The sequence below is a fragment of the Ranitomeya imitator genome, chromosome 10 (genome assembly GCF_032444005.1).
Source record: "Ranitomeya imitator isolate aRanImi1 chromosome 10, aRanImi1.pri, whole genome shotgun sequence".
Taxonomy (NCBI): Eukaryota; Metazoa; Chordata; class Amphibia; order Anura; family Dendrobatidae; genus Ranitomeya; species Ranitomeya imitator.
The window spans coordinates 131552747-131575087 of NC_091291.1; positions in this window are offsets into that span (position 1 = coordinate 131552747).

The following is a 22341-nucleotide window of genomic DNA, read 5'->3' on the forward strand; positions in this document are numbered from 1 at the left end:
ATGTATCACTTACTGGGCTGCTTGCTGTAGTTTTGATAAAAATCACTGTTAGGAATTGTCACTAGAGGACTACTAAATCTGATTCTATGTAGTTCAACTCCGCCCCCATTGGAAAGCAGCCAATCAGTGATGAGGGCGGGGTTATGCAGAGCTCAGGATTCAGAGATAAAACTGTGATATTATCAAAACTGTAGTAAGCAGCTCAGCAAGTGACACATCGTTGGAATCAGGGTATCGGAGCCTATTTCATGCTGCTCTCAAATGATGTGGAAAAAATCTTCTGATCGATTCTCTTTAAGGGCACAAGACCCACAGCAGGGCCAGGAAGATAGATCAGCAACACGTTCAAGTGATCCTTCCTTAAGGATATAACATGACAGCGGCGGGGACCTCGAAGAAACCAAACATAGAAAATTAAGATATGAGAAAGTAGGCAAGTCCTTTCACACCAAACTCCCCCAAACTTGCTTATATGGGGACCAGAAAAGGGTCTTCCCCAAATTGTTCCCACCTGTGACAATGGGATGAATGCAAAAAAATGAATTTGATGATTAAGAGGCGAGTCCAAATATTTTTCTCCATATACTGTGTATTCACAAGTGCAAAATGGGCAAAAGGGGAAATTATACATAAAACATAAAGGTTGGAAATGACTTATAAAAAGCAGCTGCATCCTGCGGGATAGAAAAGGCACGTATCAGCAGACACTATAGATTTCTGTGCGTGAGCGTGGGATCCATTTCTATTAAGCGCTTTCAGTGAGTAGAATCAGCAATACAAGCCGGCTGACTTTTTCTGGCTGAAGAAGTCAATGATTCCATTAAGGATTCCTTTGCACAAAGCTTAATTAATTAGTTAATTTGAATGAAGAATAAGGTTGATTGACACATTTTTTTCTAAGAAGACGAGCCGCGATGAAGTCAAACATCCGGTGAAAATTCACCTGAAAATTAGCATAATTAAAATTAAAATGGTCGCTGTCATTTCAGCAAAATGTGCATAAATTATACGTACAAGTGAATATAACATACTTCTAAAACAAATAGACTTCTGTCTCCACTTAAGAGCCACTTCCTCCTTCTCCTAAATGCATTCATTCAGAAAAACAGCTGAAATCCATAACAAAGAGGGACTGTCAGCTCACTGAGGGATCAGATTACAGTCGCCTATTTAAGCTTGCAAAGAGGACAGGTTGAAGGTTGGAGGTGCAGAAATAGAGAGGCACAGACACATATAGATCTATGCTGCTGCTTTTTAGTGTTTATCTCACCCCAATGCTGGATTCACATCTACACTGCTCATTATTGTCATATAACATCCTCCATTCAGGGAAACAGCTAAAAGGGAGGACTGTCAGCTCATGGAGGGGTCAGATTATAGTTGACTATTTAAGTATGCAGAAAGGAGAGGTTAAAGGAGGGAGGAGTAGAAATGGATAGACACAGACAGACCTATACTGCTGCTTTTTAGTATTTAGCTCACCCCAGTGCTGGATTCACATCTACACTGCTCATCATTCTCATATAACATCATTCATTCAGATAAAAATTAGTGATGAGCGAATATACTCATTACTCGAGATTTCTCGAGCACCCTCGGGGGTCCTCTGAGTATTTTTTAGTGCTCGTAAATTTAGTTTTTATTGCTGCAGCTGAATGATTTACATCTGTTAGCCAGCATAAGTACATGTGGGGGTTGCCTGGTTGCTAGGGAATCCCCACATGTAATCAAGCTGGCTAACAGATGTAAATCATTCAGCTGCGGTAATAAAAACTAAATTTCCGAGCACTAAAAAATACTCAGAGGACACCCGAGCATGCTCGTGAAATCTCGAGTAACTAGTATATTCACTCATCACTAATAAAAATCTAAAATTCATAGCAAAGGGGGACTGTCAGCTCACCAAGAGATCAGATTACAGTTGCCTGTTTATTTCTGTCCCTTCCTAACTCAACCTCTCCTCTCTACAAACGAAGAGAGTCACAGAAACAGACAGATCAATGCTAGTGTTCATCTCACTCCAGAGCTGGATTCACATCTACACTGCTCATTACTGTCATATAATGTCCTCCATTGTGATGCTTCATTCAGAAAAAAAACATCCAAAATCCATAACAAAAGGGGGAATGTCAACTCACTGAGGGATCAGATTGCAATTGCCTATTTGAGTTTGCAGAGAGGAAGGGTGCAAAAATAGAGAGGCACAGACAGACAGATCAATGCTGCGGCTTTTTAGTGTGCATCTCACTCCAGTGCTGGATTCACATCTACACTGCTCATTTCTGTTATATAATATCCTCCATTCTGCTGCTTCTTAACATTTACTACATAGAGACAGGATATCAGGAATCCCTTATGTCTGTATGTGGTGTATATGGAAGACAACATAGCAGCTAGTGCTCACTCACAAGCTCAGAGACAACTAAAAATTAGAAATCGAGACTGCAGAGGGGAAAACTGGTAAAAAATGTAGGATACAAGTGATATATTAGTGCTAGAAATAGTGCTATTGCTCATGTACATGCACAAGTGCTTATTCTGAAAGTCATCTGAAATGACAGGTACACTATAAAACAAGATAGTTTATGCAGAACGTAGATGTGTGCTAGTGCGCAGCAAAGAACAAGGGTATGTTACAAAGCTTAACATATGCAATCCCTTATTTCGGTCCCTACCACACAGTTGCCATTTTTTTTGCCTAAAAAAATGGAAGAGACCAGGACACTTTTAGCGAGCTGTAGCCAGGTACCTCCAGATTACATGCGTTTTGAACCTGCCCTCATTCCCCTGCGCTCGCTAGATTAATAGCCTTTGGTTGCTCTTTTCAAACTCAGAAAATGCAATTACGAGCGATACAATGAATAATTCAAGCTATTGCTCCGCTCTCATTAAAGAGACAGAACTCCTATAAATAAGGCAGATGATAAAAGTAGCACTGAATGGAGAAAAGCAAAGTAGATCGAAAAATGACTCATCTGATTGCTAGTTGGGGGAAAAAAAGGCAATAGACTAACAGAGAAGAGCTGAGAAGAGCTAATACAGAAAAATAACAGCCCCAGAACAGTCTGATTCTAATTTTCTGTAACTTGCCATCATCTGTGTTTGAGTGAACTCTTCACCAGCCTTCTGCCAGCACTACATGTTCTGGAACTTTCCTTTCGTTCACTTCTCTGAATGAAATGTTTTCGCTATTGTCCAATGGCTAGGCGGTCCTGTAGTGAAAGCCCACCGCCGTTACGTTTTTTAAAAGACAGGACAGATAAAAAACAAAACAAAACCCACCCCCCACTTGTTGTAGAGACACAAATATTTGCTCCCATTTCCTGTTATCCCTCTCAGAGTTTCTACTCTGAGGGACTGATAACCCTTGACAACAGGCGGTGGATGGCGACTTACAAGGAGTATACCTAGTGGTCGGCTCTTTGGTGTCATTTTACAGATGTTTACTGACAACATTTGGGTCAGTTGAAGTTTTAATGTCACAAAAGTGTTGTAAAAGCTTTGAAAAACATTTGATGTATAATGTGATCGGTAAACCATAAGGTTCGGAAAATGTGGTGATAAGTTTGTAGAGCTACAGAAAATTCCCTATTGTTCTATGAATCAGCAATGGGGTGAGATAAAATCCTAACTAGAAAGCAGTGGCACTATTTTTGTCTCCACTTTCATTTTCCCCCCACTTCCGTCTCCATAGACTTCAATAGGCAGCTGTAATCTGACCCCTCAGTAAAACAGCAATTTTTGTGTTTTTAAGGAACATGGATTTTTGCGGTATTTCAGACTGAATGATGAGTCCAAGAGGCGGAGAATGAATGGGGGTTAAGGGAGTAACGGTGGAGTAAAGGAGTTAAGTGAAGACGTGGCTGATAAGTGGAGAAAATATAATTTTTGTAATCATTTAATTAAGGATTTAACCTCAATCCTACCAGGCTTTGTTGCACGAGGTTCCTTCCAGTGTCACTTTTGGTCCAATCAAGTGACTGGGATTAAGCTGCAATACCAGACACTGCCTATGAGCAAGGAAGGCGCTGTTTTTGCACAAAATTTGCCATGTTTTTCTTATCCGAGACACGACTCCTTCTGCTCTTTCTTTATATCTAGAGATTAATTTAAGCTGCTGCATAACTAATACGCCCAAAGATTATTTACTGAAAGCGGATGGTACCTGGTTATCATAATGAGGTGCGCAGAGCTATCAAGAAGAGCTAATGTGTTGTCGGAGAGACGGAAATGTTGTAATTGGCTGATTTATGGCTGAAATAAACCAATGTCTGTTCCTTCGGTTTCCAGCTCTGTAGGTTCCGTCACAGACAGAAGACTAAAGTCGGATATTTATACGAGATCAACCCCGGGTTCCAATTACAATGGGAAGCTTTTCTAATGAAGTGCTCAGAGTTTCTTAATGCGAAATTAATACACCTTCCAGGACCATCACTCTTAATAGAATTAAGAATAGATTAATAATCGCCAGATACTTTGCAATTAAGAGGGAAGGGAATTTTCCTATTTCCGACACTAATGGATCTTCGGGGAGATATATTTTTAATATTCAGCGTTAACTATTTTTCCCATCTTCAACCTGTAATGTTAAAAGTTGCACCACTGAAAGTTTTCAGAGGCTTGGGCGATGAATGGGTTAACGACGCAGCTTCTATTTAGAAGATTAACTGCCCACCTGGGATACATCCCTAATGGAATTATAAATGGGATTTTTAATGCTGTCCTCATAATGAAAGATTATTATATGTATTGAAATCAGTGCTTTGATAGTCGTCCATTGTCACATATTTCTAGGCAGAAATGATAGAAATGTAGGTAGCGAGCCTTCCTTGTTGGTCAAAAACTAGACCGCGCTCAGCTGTCTCCGACACAGCTCCATTCTATAAGAGGCACGTTCTTGAGATCAGTGGTGGTCCCAATGGTTAGACCCCCAGCGATCCCCATGTTATTACCTAACCTGTAGACCTGAACCCTGGCTGGTCCATTGTCCACGTCAGTACTCCATGGTGGCAGCATTTTGGATGCGCCTACTTAGTTGGCTGACACTAAAATGCCACCATCTTGGGTGCCTCTTGTGATCACTAGGCTTCCACGATGTTGCGGCACGATAATGATGTTGCATGAAGCCTAGTGACTATGACTCACACAATGTCATGACATCGCTGATCAGAGGAGGTGCCCGAACGCCGGATCTGGGGCCTGTGACTATTTTTGCTCAATCCCTTGGATAAGTGATAACTTGGCACTTGGGGATTTTGCCATGCCTTTGCTAAAAATACTGTTGATTCCGTCAAATGTCACTAATTGGATCAGCATTTTAATATTCATTGACCGCCACCATGGGGAAGATTTTTTGAGCCAAGAAAGTGGAAATTCTTGGAAATCCAAGAGGTAGTTGTCAATGAACCATTTTGGGTTAGGCTCATCATGGGAGGTGGATCCTCCAAGACTCGGGTCCAAGTGGGCACACGGACCCCAGATGTTGATGAAGCAAGCAGGAAGGCATGTGGGCAGTGAGAACTAAAGAAAACAAGAACAAAATTGCGGGGGGTCCCCTGTAATTTTCATAAGCAGCAGAGGGAAAGCCGACAGCTGAGGGCTGATGTTAATATTCTGGGAAGAAGGGCAATATCCCTAAAGGTTCCCAGGCTATTAATATCAGCTCACAGCTGTTTGGTTAGCCTTTATTGGTTATTTTATGAGGGGACCAAAGAAAAAATGACGTAGGATCCCCTCATAATTTCAAACCACCAAAGGCTAAAAAGACAGCTGTGGCTTGATATTAATAGCCTGGGAAGGAGCCAGGGAAATTGACCCTCATCCCAGGCTAAGAACATCATTCCTCAGCCAGCCAAATAATGGCGCATCAACAAGATGAGCCAAATCTGATGCTTAACTTCACTCTTCCCACTTGCCCTGTGGTGGTGACAATTGGGGTAATATTTGTGGTGTTGGTGTCACCTTTGTATTTCCAGGTAACATCAAGCCCAGGGGTTAGTAACGTAAAGGCGTCTATAAGACGCTCCCATTACTAACCTCATAGTAAATTTGGAAATAAACACATAGCAAGAATAAAGTCCTTTATTTAAATTAAAAATCAACACCCTGTTTTACACAATTATTTAAAAATAAACTAAGTTATACTCACCTTATGCCTATTCCAATGAAGCCCTTGTCCCCTATAAAAGACAGAAAGTAATAACCATTATACTCACCTTACGCCTAATGCCTTGAAGCCCTTGTCGCCTGTAAAAGAACAAAAAACACTTGTCCAAAGTGAAGATTAGCAGTACTCTCTTATGCTGTATTTCATCTCTGCAATATCTGATTTACAACCTGAACAGTGCCATGATATGCTATCGTCCAGGCTGAAAACCAGGAAACAATGAGATGCTGTGAGCGCAGCTTCAGTGACATCATAGAGGTAACCGCAGGTCAATGAAGGTGCGTTCCCACTATCACTTCACTGTGAGCTGGGAGATGAACTGCGGTGTCCTCATTAAAATCACCAAGAGCACCGTGAGAAAATTCGAACAGTGCTCACCGTAATCTCATTGAGGTCACTTCAGTTCATCGTCCCGGCTCACAGTGACGTGAGCCTGGGAATACACCTTGAGTGACCGGCGGATACTTCTATGAAGTCACCACTCGTCACTAAAGCTGCGCTCGCAGCACCTCATTGTGTCCTAGTTTTCACCCTTCAGGTTGTAAAACAGACATCATAGAGATAGATTACGGCATGGGACAGCATGGCAATCTTCACTTTGGACAGATGAGGGATATGATTGATAATTATTTTTCTTCTTTTCCAGGGCGCCTGCTCTTGTTATTATCAGTGACAGCAGGGTAAAGCTGGTGGGAGTAATACTCCCTCATCAGCCGACGCCTGTGATATGAGGTAACCTTTTACTGCCTGTCACAGCTGCTGGCTCAAGCGGTCATCTGGCAGCGTGTGAACCGCAGCACTCTAACCAGCGGTAATGGTCTTTCCAACAATCAGAACCGCCGGTGTTTCGCGCTGCCATGCAGATGACAGTGTGGGAAACACCCAATGTTAAGGGTGCCAAACCCAAACAGTAACAGGTAATCCCTAGAGAAGTCTGTGTTTGGGATCCGTGCGCGAACGGTAGGGGTTTGGAATGGACCTCGAACTTTACTGTTCGGGTTCACCATCTTCAATTATAATATTGAATTTCGAGAATAGATATAGTATTGTGGGTAGATAATTCAACTGAGGAGATGAAAAAGGTGGTACTCCGGGATCTCATTAAAACTTCTTTATTGCAGCGAGTTAAAATATGGATGCAAGGGAGCGGGTGATACAAAGGACAATGGCCATTTTGCGTGTCAATGGTCCAGGTACGGGTCAATGTGGGTGGATGGTCCCTCATATAGAAAGGTACGTCTCTAATTTCCCACATCTCTGTAATCAAACTACATATCATAGAAATGCAGCATATTTTTTATAAAATGTTGGGTAATTAACCTGGAAGCAAAAAGCAAAATCATTGTCTAAGAGTAAGCCACGTGTATTACGAGAGAAGCTGCTGAAAACCTTGTGAAATTTCAATGGTTTTATTAGTGGGAATTAACGGAGCATAATTTTTATGGTTGGCACGTGAAATATCAGTTCGGCAGTCAAAGAATTATGAACCTTTACTTACTGCAAGGAAATCATCAGGCATATGCAGACAAGGACAGCCGTTAAAATGTTAATGAAAATGGTAGATCGAGGTATTGGACGATTATCAAGTCTTCATCAGGTTAAAGAGCTAAGAGGTGTAATGAAGGGGCAGCCCGACTAGAGCGCAAACATTTCTTTATCATTCGCCTTATTTCGACACATTCCAAAATCAGCAGTGTGAGATCGTTTCTGGACTGGACTAACCTCTCTAGAAATGAGGTGTAACACCAGAAGATGCCAAAAAAAACACTCTACCACCAATGGTCGGAGCTCAACAATGTTTTGTAAAAGGTACCTTTGCCAATGTATAAGTTTTGGGAAAACGTGGTCTACAAGACAAGAGAGTCTTGTGGACCACACCATTGTGGTATTTCCTAATGAAGGAGTTCTGTGAAACTCTCAAACACATTGAATAAAAACCACAATTGTAAATATTTCAGTGATTCGGCAGCGCAGAACAGGACCACGTTTTCCCTAATTTTATCTAACGGCCGGTCCTTGTTGGACCCGTGGATCTGCTGCAGCGAATCTTCTCAATGCTTGATCTCAGCTACTTTTGGCGAGTGCAATCATTTGTATTAACCATTTATCTCTCAGATAAGACCCTATTGTTTTGCGTAATTTCCTCAAACACTTTTCATAATATAAAAGTTTTAAGAGGAGGATTGTGTAGCATTTACTAACATATTAACTAAAAGTTGGAGCTCCATTCTTCTTGACCAAAGCTCTAATGCCCCATTACTAACCTAAATAAACATGTTGGCCAAGAACAATGAATATAAAAAAACTAGGGAAGCATTTACAGGGTCATAGCAGATTCTCACCCCACCCTTAAATTACGAGACTTTCCTTTCCAGTGTGTAGTAGGAAGCTGCCAACAGACCTCCACCACCACCACCGATGGTCCTGCATCCCCAAGATTCCTGCAGAACTTTTCAGACGAGAGAAAAAAGGAGGGTGACCATTTTCTGACTGTACCTTTGGCAATATAAAATTGAGGTTTGTGTCAGGAGAGAAAGATTACATAGCATTTACTAATATTACAATACTAGTATTGATTAAAGTTGCATGTCTATCCTTGTTGACCGCAGAAGAAATATGGTGGCCCAAATGTGGGATAAAGGAAACACTCATCGGATAATCAGGTTATGTTTTTGTTTTTCGGTTGGCCACACATGATGCCGGAAACATTCTGACCAGGGGACTTCACCAAATGTCGATGGAGCCCATTGAGAAGAGGTGGACCAGCACTTGCTCCTCTTTTTCTGGAGGACGTGGCTAGTGATAGACGACTTATATGAGCGTTCACACATGTAAAATGCGGCATTTCTGCCAGAGATTCATCTCTCCGTATTCCCCGGTAGCACCTTGGTGACTCATACATTAGCCCGTAATTAGAACAGCCGCAGCTCACAGTCTAATCGGTGTTTTCTTTATTGCTGCAATGAAATCTTTATGTTCCAGCCTCTTTGTAATTATTCTATAATTATATCACAGCAAAGGGATATTCATAAGGAGCCAGGAAAAAGCTTGGGCTCCTACAGTTTCTTCTGTCTCTGATCCGTTCTGTGCTGTGCTCAATCCAAACTTTTATACGTGGCCTAAATAGTGCATTGATCTGGAATCTGATCTCTTCTTAAGAATGACTTCAAAGGCCGGCCGTACCATTAGCACCGGGGCTACGGATTCATGTGCCATCAATTGTATCCCTGTCCTCAGGACTCAGTGCGGAGCTTAGTTTTGATGCTATTGTTTCCAGAAAGTAAACATTCCTTTCTGACTGCAGGGAATCTCAGACTTGTGATACCGACAGTATCCAAGTTGATTGCTCCATAAACATGGACACTGATTAGCCAAGTGGGCATGTTTATTTCCAGAAAGGACAATGTACAAGCAGATTTCAAGCTCTCATTTGTCACCTTTTACTCCTAGGAAAACAAATAATTCCTCCTCCCATGTGCTCAGAAGCAGCATGGAGAGCATTACAAATCGGCACTGAGCAGTGTAACTGTTAATGCATCACTGGAGAGAAATACAACACTGAATCTAGAGCAGCAGCATGGAGGATATTGTGTAGCAGTGCTGAGCAGTGTAGCTGTTAATCCAGCACTAGAGAGAGATGAAACTGATTTGAGAGCAGCAGCATAGAGGACATTCTACTGCAGTACTTAGCAGTGTAGCTGTTTGTTCAGCACTGGAAAGAGATGAAACTGATTAGAGAGCAGCAGCATGGAGGATATTGTACAGCAGTACTGAGCAGTATAGCTTTTAATCTAGAGAGATGAAACACATTAGAGAGCAACAGCATGGAGGACATTATACAGCAGTACTAAGCAGTGTAGCTGTTAATCCAGCACTGTAGACAGATGAAACAGTGATTAGCAGCAGCATGGATCTGTTTGCATGCATACCTGTCTCAAATTTTTCATCTGACATGGCCTGTCCTTTCTCCTCCCCATAGATTTCTACAGGCAGCAATTATCTGATCCCTCAGCAAGCTGACAGTGTCTTGTGTGGACAGGACAGATTTTAGCTCTTTTAATAAGAGAAAGTGGAGTTCAGAAAGTGGGGACAGGAGTAGAAGTGGCTCATAAGTGTAGAATTAAACATATTGCTGTGATAATATATTAAAGTTTTTTAGATTTACCGTATTTTTCGGACTATAAGATGCACCGGACCATAAGACGCACCCCAAATTTGGGGTGAAAATTGCAGAAAAAACAGTATCTTACCTGAAGGCTGGGTGGTGGCAGAGCAGGGTCACTGAAGGCATGGTGTCGGCAGAGGTACGGTGATGCGGTGGGTGATATGGCGTGCACCTGAGCAGGGTCCCTTCCTGTTTAAGTGGGCGACGCCATGGCCTGGTGTCCATGGGGGATTGCAGCAGTGCTGTGGCGGCAGAAGTGCAGGGATGATGAGGCGCAGTGAGTGGTAGGGCGTGAGCAGGGTCCCTTCCAAAGGTGAGGTGACGCAGCGGCCCGTTATCCAAGGTAAGCAGCAGAACCGGGTGAATCATGGCTTTATTGGTGGCGGCCATCTTTCTGAGGCCATGCGTGCGCAGATAGGGTGCTCTGCTTCCCGGGGCTTCAGGAAAATGGCCGCGCGTGCGCAGATGGGGATCGCGGCGGCCATTTTCCTAAAGCCGAGTTTGCAGATTTAGGCTTCAGGAAAATGGCCGCCGCAATCTCTATCTGCACATGCGCAGCCTCCCGTGACCATTTTCCTGAAGCCCTGGGAAGCAGAGCACTCAATCTGCGCACGCGCGGCCTCAGGAAGATGGCCGCCGCCACCGATAAAGCCATGATTCACCCGGCTCTGCTACTTACCTTGGATACCAGGCCGATGCGTCACCTCACCTGTGGAAGGGAACCCCGCTCACGCCATACCACTCACTGCGCCTCATCATCCCCGCACCTCTGCCGCCGCCACACCACTGCCGGTAAGCCTGCATTCCAACTATAAGACGCACCCCCCATTTTCCTCACATTTTTGGAGGGGAAAAAGTGTGTGTCTTATAGTCCGAAAAATACGGTAATTTTGATACTAATTTCTGCAAAGTTTGCTGAAATGACAGTGAGCTCATAGGGTCCTGATTCATTAAAACTGGCGTTTTGTGCACCCGTCTTTATGCGAGATGTGCAGGAATAAGATGCTCCAAAATCGCTAGTAGGCATTTGCCACTTAATGAATTTAGAGCATCTTCTCAGTAATGTTTGCCTCACCAGAAATATTACTCCAGTCAGGGACCAGTGTAACATTTCCATAGTAATGTTTGCCAGTACTATTGATTATTTTTTCTGTGTGCGTATGTTGGCACATCCTATCCTGACTCCTGGCAGAAAGTGATATGAAAATATCAAAGTTCGTAATTTTTGGGGGCAACTTTGCAAGGTGCAAAAATGTTGTGACTTTTCAAAATATTTAACACAAGAATTTTTTAAAACACACTTTGATCATTCAGGGCCTTAATGTCTCATGAAGGTAAACGACAGTAGATAGCTGGAGAAGGACAAATTCTGTAAGGAGGCATTTAGATAGGCTGACCATCAATTGGCTGCATGCAGGTCAATTGATAGTTGTTCAATAGCCTGTCTGACCATACTTCCATGCTCACAGTACTATTGTGTTATCGGCAGCACATTCTGTTAACTCAGGACAATGTGCTCATGAGAGGGATAATTTTTAAGCATGCTTAAAAATTATTTCACCTGACAAATGAGTGTTTTGTTCTTTTGTTTGGGGATTGCCAACCTATGCGCCCCCAGACACAGGGCCTCGGGTTACTCGGTACCGGTCCTCTCTGTCTCGGTGCTGGGGTTGTCATGGTGGCTGGACCCGGTCCGTGACCCTGCTAAGGGGCGTCCAATGGAAGGGGTGATGAAAGTCGGCCAAGGTTTCGTGACGCCACCTGTGGTATTCGGTCAGGGTGACCGACGCTGCTTGGGGCCCACTGGGGTGGTGTTATGGCAGCTAGATGGTATACCTTCCCACAGGTGAAGTGTATCCCCAGGGCTTCCCAGTAGTGTAGGTGGCGATGGTTTGAGGCGCAGTTAATAATGAGGACACAGGGTTGCAGTCTCTTTACCTTTTTACTGAAGACTTCGGGATCCGCAATCCAGAGCACTGCTAACAGGGCTGGCTGAGTCCGGCCGGTCCGAAGGCACATCCAGAGTTCCCTTTACAGGTGGAAATCGGTGCCTACCAACTAGCGCCTGTGTGTTGTAGTCCTTCTCTGCTGAGCATTCGGGATAGTCGTCACAACTTTTGTATTCGTTCTCTCTCTCCGTCCCCCAAGTTTATCTGCATAGGATGCACCCGTTTGATGGGAAGGCTCGGAGCTATTCTGGGACCCTAGAGACGCCCCTCTCCACGCTTGCCCCCTATGTCTTCTTAGGTGATGTAAGGTAGACAGCCAACCTATAATCAACTGTCCTGCCGCTGTTTGAAGTAATGCTTGGAGTCAGTTACTTCCTCGGTGTTCCAGCCACCGGCTACGCGCCTCAGTAGGATGTTGCCTGTTATGCTAAGGTAATTCAGTACCACAATGGACATAGAGGTCAGAGCACATACAGTGACCTGACAATAACCCAAAAACATAGAACGAGCTCTGAGACGTGGGAACTCTGCTGACCGCAATCCCTAATCCTCTCCAACCACACTAGAGGCAGCCGTGGATTGCGCCTAACGCTCCCTATGCAACTCGGCTCAGCCTGAGAAACTAGCTAGCCTGAAGATAGAAAATAAGCCTACCTTGCCTCAGAGAAATACCCCAAAGGAAAAGGCAGCCCCCACATATAATGACTGTGAGTTAAGATGAAAAGACAAACGTAGAGATGAAATAGATTTAGCAAAGTGAGGCCCGACTTTCTGAACAGAGCAAGGATAGGAAAGGTAACTTTGCGGTCAACACAAAACCCTACAAAAACCACGCAAAGGGGGCAAAAAGACCCTCCGTACCGAACTAATGGCACGGAGGTACACCCTCTGCGTCCCAGAGCTTCCAGCAAGCAGGAAAAAAACAAATAGACAAGCTGGACAGAGAAAAACAGCAAACAAAATAACAAAAGCAGAACTTAGCTATGCAGAGCAGCAGGCCACAGGAACGATCCAGAAGGAAACAGGTCCAATACTAGAACATTGACTGGAGGCCAGGATCAAAGCACTAGGTGGAGTTAAATAGAGCAGCACCTAACGACTTCACCACATCACCTGAGGAAGGAAACTCAGAAGCCGCAGTACCACTTTCCTCCACCAACGGAAGCTCACAGAGAGAATCAGCCGAAGTACCACTTGTGACCACAGGAGGGAGCTCTGCCACAGAATTCACAACAGTTGCCGTTCTTGGGGAACGACTCCTACTGGCTCTCCTTTGTGCTTTGATCTCGTTTCTCAATTCTCCACAATATCCTTCTGTTCGTGTCCTTTCTTAGGATGCCGCCGCAAGGTAGTGCAGGCGCGGCTCCTTCACGTTCTGTCCTTTCTGCTAGGTACCTGCCAGGAATCCACCCCTGACAGGTCCTCCCTGGAGCTCTCCCAGGCTGCGTTCTGTTCCAACTTCCTATCCGACCCCAGTTTTACCAGTGTGAGGAGTGGCCTAATACATAGTGCCCCCTGGTGGCAGGAGTGTGAAGTGTAATGTGTGACTGTGATACCTGGTCAGGTGAACTTATTTAGTGCAATCAGACATAACATCACTCCCCTTAGTGGCAGAGCGACATTACTGCAACGACCAGGACTCTGGGGTGCTGCACTGACAGGCCGTTAATTGTGAAACAAAATCCCAGAAACACTTCGTGATAAATCGGCCTGTCTTAAAGGGAATATGTTAGCAGATTTTTGCTATGTAATCTAAGAGCGGAATAATATAAGGGCAGAGATCCTGATTCAAGGGATATGTCACTTACTGGGCTGTGTGTTGTTTCAAGAAATTCAATGTTTCATCAGCAGGAAATTATCACTAGCAGACTAGGCACCTTGTACCTTCATCTTCCTGTTCTCTGCAACCACACCCCCACCACTGATTAGCAGCTTTCTGCCAAGCAGTGATGTGGGCGGGGTTATAAAGGGCTCAGCATTCTCAGCACTGCTAAACCTGCAACAGGGAAAACAGGGAATAGAGCAAAAGGACAGCAAGCAGTCTAATAAGTGTCACATCACTGGAATTGGGCTTTCAGCCCCTACATCATGCTGCTCTCAGATTACATAGCAAAAAACTGGTGACAGATTCCCTTTAATGCGCCCTAACTCACACACTCAGTGAAATGGGAAAACAAGATATATAAATGGATAAATACCAGTCATCTGGGGTAGAATGGGATCTCTAAAGGGGGACATGCATGATTGCTTTCTCTATTCATTTCAATAGGTCGTCAAAAAATTGCTGAGCAAGTCCACATCCGGATCCTCTCTGCAAAAGCCCTTTAAGAGTGTCTAGTTGTATCAGCAGTTTTAGTCAGCTTTAATTGCCTCTCCGATCTGAAACTCTTAATGCTTTAGTCATCTGTTAACGTAGGACTATTGGATTTCACGCCCTATTTCATCTCTTCACTGTCTAGCTTATGGCCACCACATTTCTTCCCTTTCACAACATCAAAAGAAGTATTCTTGGCATCCCCAAAATAGTACGTGTAGACTCATTAATCTAAAGTCGTGAACTTGTAGCCGCGCAAATAATGACAATTACAATCCATAATGTATCCAATAGGTCTTTTCTTTTTATTTAGCCACCAATTAACCTACTTTTGCTCAATTTTTCAATATCTAAATTACCCGGCCGCTAATTAACGGAGCAGTGCCTCAGCAGGCCATCTCTTCACACTATTGACAATGTAGGCTCAGTTCTATTTTCTTTTTGCTTTGATTGCAGGCGTATGTTGCATTATCTGTACGGCTTTTATATAAGTATGAGGCTTCTTTGTAAATTATTTCATTTATTATGCAAGTAACACATTACAGTTGATGTCTCATCTTGGAAATTAATGACATAATTTGGGTATGCCATAAATGCATGATAGATATGGGTTCCATCATGGGGGCCTCTTTTCATCTCGAGAACGATGACCCGTTGTACGCCGTCAGGAGCAGAGGGGCGATGGCGCCCACGCAGTTCTCTCTATTCACTTATACATAGGATCAATAAAATTGCAGAGTGCGCTTGGTCGACAAATTTTGGAGCGCCTACAGAAATGACTAGAGAAAGCCTGGCATGTATGGACACTTCGTTTCTGGAGGATCTGATGGTGCCCTGTCCATCAGGTAGATGTGGGTCCTTGTGGTCTGATCAGTATCTGAGTCCCATGTGGCGAAACCCATTTAAGGTCCCATATACATGACTATTATACATCTCTGTTGAATAAATCCACAATGTAGTACCCATAAAAATATGTGCAACCAGATTTGAGCAAAAAGAAAAAAAAAATTCCCAGAACCCTGGTTCATAGTTGGTGGCCGCCGGAGCAGAACTCTGTGAACCTCTTCCTACCTGCTGGCATCATTGGTGCCTCTTTTGATCAGCAAGTCCCATTCCTAGGTCAACATTTCAGCTCGATGCAAACATGTGGCAACAATCAGAAAAAGTGCCAGACATGCCAACAAGTAGAAGAAGGTTTGCAGGGATCTGTCCAGTAAATTCATTGGCTCGTCTCTAGTCAGTGATCATCCAGCAAATATTTGTCATCTGGTCTGGTGATCGTCAATTATTAACGAGGCTGATGGACCAGCATAGAACAAATATTTTTGCCCAATTCTATGTTCCACTGTGGCGCCTCTGGGGTCAAGTTGCCACAGAGACACTGCACCTCACCCAGAGGTGTGGTAACCCACTCTCAGGTAAGGAGGGAGCACTACCCAGTACTCTAACACTCACACCCACCACACACACCAGTTCAGTCGGGGCATCTGGGTGTACCCTTAGGGAGGAAGGCCTCATCCCAGGCTGGATAAGAAAGGGTGTTTGGGAGTGGGTGGGGTAGGTAGAGTAGGGGAGGAGCTAATTAGGAGGGAAAGGGAGTCAGATTGAGAGAGGATGGAGAAGCAGGAAGATGTGCTAAGAAGGAGCTCCTTGTCAGAGGGGGCTAGAGAGAAATTGTGAGAGAAGTGAAGCTGAGAAAATGTGCAGGTCTGCAGCTCCTGACAGACAGAACAAACAATTGAGAGGGAGAGACAGAAAGAAGCTTCAAGAAGGACAGAAGGAGTCCTAGGGGCACGGGTAGTGCAGAAGCCACCCGTGGGGCCTGTATCCAGACATGGAGGGACCAGGTCGCAGGCAAGGGGACCAGCCCCAACTTAGTGGAATATTTCAAGTTCAGCTAAGAAACCGGAGGCTGTGGCTTTTGAAAGCACAGCCACATCCACCTATATGTCGCCGAAAAGGCAGCCGTATAGAATCCAGGGTACTCCGTGAACGTCGCCTGATCAGGTTCGTGGCTGCTGGCTTGTGACACTGTGGGTAAGGCACTGGGCAGGAGAAGAGGAAAGCCAGTGTAGTGAGACGGCCAGAGAAAGGCATACGAAAGGAGTCCTGGAAAAGGTGGATCTCAATTTGCTTGGGAGTTTGCTGGACCACTGACCTGAAGAACACAGCATCAGGCTTGTGGACTGGAGAACTGTGTCCTTTCTTCAACACCTGCCCGGCCTACGACAACAACCATCATCACCTATTCATACAGTTGCCCTGGGGTTTAGCTCTACCTGTTGAGAGCTGTACCAACTCTGCTGCATCACCATCTGCCCCAGCGGACTCTGAAGCAGCATCGGCTAACACCTTTATTGCAGAGTACCACAGGTGGCGTCACGAATAATCTCCCATAAACTTTAATTCCCCTTTATATCACCTTTAATTGGATGCCCAGGGCCACGGCTCGGGTCACTGCTGCCGTGACCACATCCCCTTTAAGAACTGTCCAACCTGGCCTGAGTACCCCACTGCCCTCAGGGCCGCTCCACCATCATTCAGTACCTCTTTGTGCCTCAGATTTTACGGTAAGGAACTTTCCATTTCTGGGCATATAATGAAACATCACAATACTAAAGTATATATGGTAGCACCATGTGGCAGCACTTGGTGTGCGAACGGTTGTGTATTATTCCATAGAAGAGTCAACGTGTGTTTTTGTGCCGTCTCCTTGTGTAAACTATCATTCACAGCTCCTAGAAAAAATGGACCAATTTCTGATCAGATTTTCATCAGTGTGTGTTCAGCCAATATTCTCGTACATTGAGAAAGAAAAAAATTAAAAAAATTGAAAATTGACTGCACTCGGATATCATCCCAGTGTTGTAGGATTTTTTCACTCACCCATTGCCTATTTTAATCCAACTCTCGGAACAAAATCGGACAGGTCTTCGCAATGTTCATCGGACCTCTCGGTGTGCAAAAAAAAAAAAAAAATCATATATGAAAATATCCCCATAGACTACACATATTCGAGTTATCTGTGAAAAGCGTGGATAGTCCTCGTAAGAGAAAATCGTACTTGTTAATGAGCCCTGATTTTGAACATGAAGTATCTAAAGCACATCAAAGAACGAAATGAAGAAAATAAATTTCCAAACACCGAAGAAACCATCCTGAAACCTCTGCATGAATAAACTACCTAATGTTGAAATTGGAACACCAAGAAAGACAAACCAGAAGGTTCTAGAAATTGAGGAGGTAGCTGGTGTCCTTAAATTTTACAAACTATCAAATTTTCAAGCACCTTGCTCCAATCTGTGGCACACAGAAAAGGACACAAAAGTCAGATTGAAGGCAATTTTTTTTAGCCACAAGAAACCTAAAAAATTTGGATCAAGTCTTGTGGGACGATTGTGCGATACCTCCTGCCAGTTATCACTACTTGTTGAAAACAGAGAGGGACAGAATCCTTGAATTGAGGGACCTTGGTTAAGCATTTTCCCAGATGGCAGCACTCATAAGTAGAGACGTCCGCACCGTTGAATGTCCCGATGGTTGGAAGAATAATGGAATGACCGCAAGAGGTGCACAAACGGCAAAGAGAAAAGTATCCACCACCAAAATATCGTGAAATTTTCAAAGGTTTTATCCAGATACCGAACAACGTGCTAGGATGGGGACAAGCAAGACATGTTCTGACGTGTTTTTTGAGTTTTTCTGTTAGCTGTTTTTGATATTAGAGTAGGACTTGCAAGTTGATGAGGACCCTTGACGTTGGGTTGCAGGCTTATCCATTTGTCATCTGACAAAGTTTTTGGCGAGTCTGCTCTTCATGTTGCGTTTCAGTCCTTAATCGTAGAACGTTCCATGATTAAGATACCAGGGTCGAAGAGGCCCAAAGAAGATTAATATAAAACAATTTTGTAAGCCACACGTAGAGCTCGTCACCGGTCTATCTGCTGTTATGTAAAGACTTTGTGCCAGCGCCGTAGACACTTCCATCCCGCTTATCGCCAGCTGTGATGGACCTGCTAAATTGGCGGCAGTGGAGCAATAACAAATAACAATTTGCAGCATGCGCCCGCTTGATTACCATTGTAATAATCTCAGTTAATAGGAATACGACTGTGTGAGGTGGGGCATCTCATTAACTTTTTGATTAATTACTTTAGCGTAATGTCCTCAGGGGACCTTGGCGCTGTGCGTTCTGGATGCTCCTCTTTATTTCTGTGGGTCTTGAGGACCCCGAAGACCTGAAGTTATTAACTTGCGTGGTGACATTTTAACAATGGGCTTCAATTAATCTGTAGTTTCCGGCTCAGCTCCTCCCTGTACGTTTTTTTTCTCCCACATCTCTGTTTACAGTGCTTGTTCCCCCCGGCCTGCATTAGGAGGGATCACCGGGGAGTTTTATGGGTGAGCGACTTCTTTATGGGGAATTCTGAAATGATACGGCGCGGACATGTAACTGCACAGCGTGCACTAATCTGTGACTCGTTATTAGTGATGCACTTCAGAGAGATTATTCTCCTAATAGGTGGAACCTTATTACAATATACTATTAATCTATTCATTAGCAGCTCCAAGAGCTTCGCTAAATTTTAGAAGTTAGACTTTGTTAAAAGTAGTAAATATGTACGGTAATAGCCAAAATCTGATCTCAAAAGGAAGCAAAAAGTAACGTCTCGACTGGATGAAGAAATACCCATCTAATGTCATCCTATGCAAAATAAACCCACAACTTTGTTTCCTTTAGTGTCCCTATAACAGATATTGACGCTATTTAGGGTTTTTTTTTTTTTATTTAACCACATGTATTTTGGGCAAAAAAAATAAATAAAAAAATCAGTTTTGCAATTGAGTTTCAATTAAAGCTTGGCACCGTTTGGCTTTTACAGCCTCTTTGATCCACTGCTGCAGAATGAGTTTACTGAGAAATGGTGAGAAAGCTCACTCTGACAGATAAGTTTGTACCTTCTATATGTATTTTTATGAACTTTGAAGTGGTCATAAATCGACAAAAAAGATAAATTCAACTGTTACTTGAACTGAAAAACTGCTATTTTATTTTTACATTTCAGTGTTTTTGCAGCAACTTTTCAGCCATAGGCAGCAAGAGGAAAACACAAAAATGCTGCAAAAATGCAACCATGCGTTCTTTGCATAGTTTTTGGTGAATAAAAGTAACTTTATTTAACACGTGCAATAGACAAATGTATATAATTCCAGCAAAAAACAAACAAAAACAAAACAGCAATACAGAGCAAAAACGCAACGTGTGAACATAGCCTTAAAGTACATGCACAATGGTGGAATCTGCCCCGAATATTGGGCATTTGTCTTTATATTGCACTGCGGAAATGTTGTGGATTTACCGCAGATTTCGCCCTCTGCATCGAGAAGGGTTGCAAATTTTTGTAGATTGAGTGCAGTTACTTTTGGAAATTCCGCCTTCTCGATAGTGCAGAATAGACATGAGAACGCCAGTGCCCAGAATCCCTTTGCTGCTCCAACTCCAAAACTTTAATTAGCGGCTTCTGCGCCCACCTTCGTAGTATGGTGCCCCGCCGCTTCCCCAGAAGGCAGCGCTACAGGGCTAGTCTGCTGTGTTCTTCCAGCTAGAGTGATAAATGACCCTAATACATTGAGTCTAGACACTAAGCATATATCACAGGCAGATGTATCTGTGACATGTTATTATTTTACCTTATCAGAATATGCACATCCCACCCGGCCATAACTCACACTGAGAAAGTCTCCATCTGAATGAGAAATGCCCAGTGCACAGGGAATGTCTCTATGCTTATATCTATAATACAACATAGGAGAGAGTTTGGCATGAGAGATTTACGCAGCGTTAGGCACCGGCTCTATCGGATGCTCACTTTTTACAAATGCCCAATTTATAACCGGATTTGTCAGTGTTTAAAAAGGACAAGAGCATAAATAAAAAACGTGTTCCGTTGTCCCACCAAAGAAGGAAGTGCGGAATTTACCGTATGAAATATTTATGTGTTGCATAAATATATTGAGATCTATTAAAACAAATCTGGAGAAAGTAGCGAACTTAATGATACATATGTATATTTACCGCCGGCAGTCCCATGTGGCAAAATGGCTAGGCTTTATGCAAATCTGCATTGAATGGCTGCTCCCGTTTCGTTTAGGGGTAATGTGAATGCATTTCTGGTCCCAAATCTACAGTTGATCTAAGTAAAAGTTTCATATATGACCATGATGCTGTTAGTTTGAGTCATGAGTACAGCGGTCAAGGAAGGACCATAATACGGATGAGCAAATTCAGCGGAATATGGTTGTGTGATTTAGCCCCAAGATGGATGTATCCAGCTCCAGTTTTAACCTTTAATTAGTCTTGTGGTGTCCATCAAGCCCCAAGTGAGTTCTTTTCATCATATTTCTGCAAGTATGGAAGGTACTGTAGGTAACCATCAGTTTTAATCAATATAAAAATATCGAGAAGACACATAATTAATCCAGGCTGGGGACAGCCAATATATATTCCCCCCTACATGGATACATAGAATAAATAGTGGAATACTCCAATAATTAATTAGAAACCCAAAAGAACTAAAGAAAATTATGTAATCTCGCCTTGAGAAAGCAGAACGTGAAACGCGCGTCGGGGCAGCTGTGCTGGGCCCATCTAAGTCCTCTTCTATCATGGGTAAGTACAGGACACTTTAGATCCCAGACATATTTTGTCTATCCTTAATATAAGTACTGTCTTATTTATTTATATGCCCTTATTTAGAATTAATCTATATAGTGCATGCTATTATTATTTTATACTTGCTTTGTATTGGAATTTGATGTGTTCCCCCATATAGTCTTACTAGACCTCTATTTGTTATATCTTTGGTGGTTAATTTTTAATATAATCAGTAAAATATATTTTTATATAGCTCCTTTGATTGTTGATTTTGGTTACTCCATTTTCTTTTGTTCTATTTGGGTTTCTAACCATCCGTTTTATTAGCTTCCTCCCTTGTCAACTACACGTGCCACAGCGAGCAATAGCATAAGTATTTTGGTGCAACTAACTGAAGATTGAAAGATGAGGACTGCCATACAGGACTGCCAAACCTTGCAGAAATCAAAGGGTCCAGCCAAGATTCTCATGTATAGGGTTCGCCTGACGGATGATGAGCATCTGGCATCTCTGATTTCATTATAAAGAACAAGCCGTTGCCAGATATGTTTGGCAGCAGCTCTCTCAGAGAGGACCCAGAAGTTGGAAGAAACAGCTGAATTATCATTTGGAAGACAGCCATACAAAATGTAGAGTGGTCTCCTTTCCTTTACCACTTTTCTGTTTCCAGGCTTCCTAATTGTCGGGGGTGGTTCACTAATGAGGACTGATGGTTCGGCCATTGGTATAATTAAACCACTGGTCCAAATTGTGTGTTCTAACATGCTACAAGCAGAGGCAGAGCATCAGAGGAGCATAGACAGCATCTGAGCAGTGCTTGCAAGGTCTATAGCAATGAGCTTGTAAGCGCTGTACTCTTGATTAAGAAACTGTCCTTCACTGATGGCGATCGATAACCGTGGTATCTAACAGTACACAATAGAATTAAGTAGCACCTTTATTCACAATAGTTCAATACATGATCCCCGATTGGAGTGCCCGAGTCCTGGAAAGAGGTCGTAAGACACCAGGTCAGTGGCGCGAGAGGTGCTGGGTGGCCCCTTCAGTAGGTCCTACCCCTAGAATAGCTATTTTGAATATTCATTTTGCTTT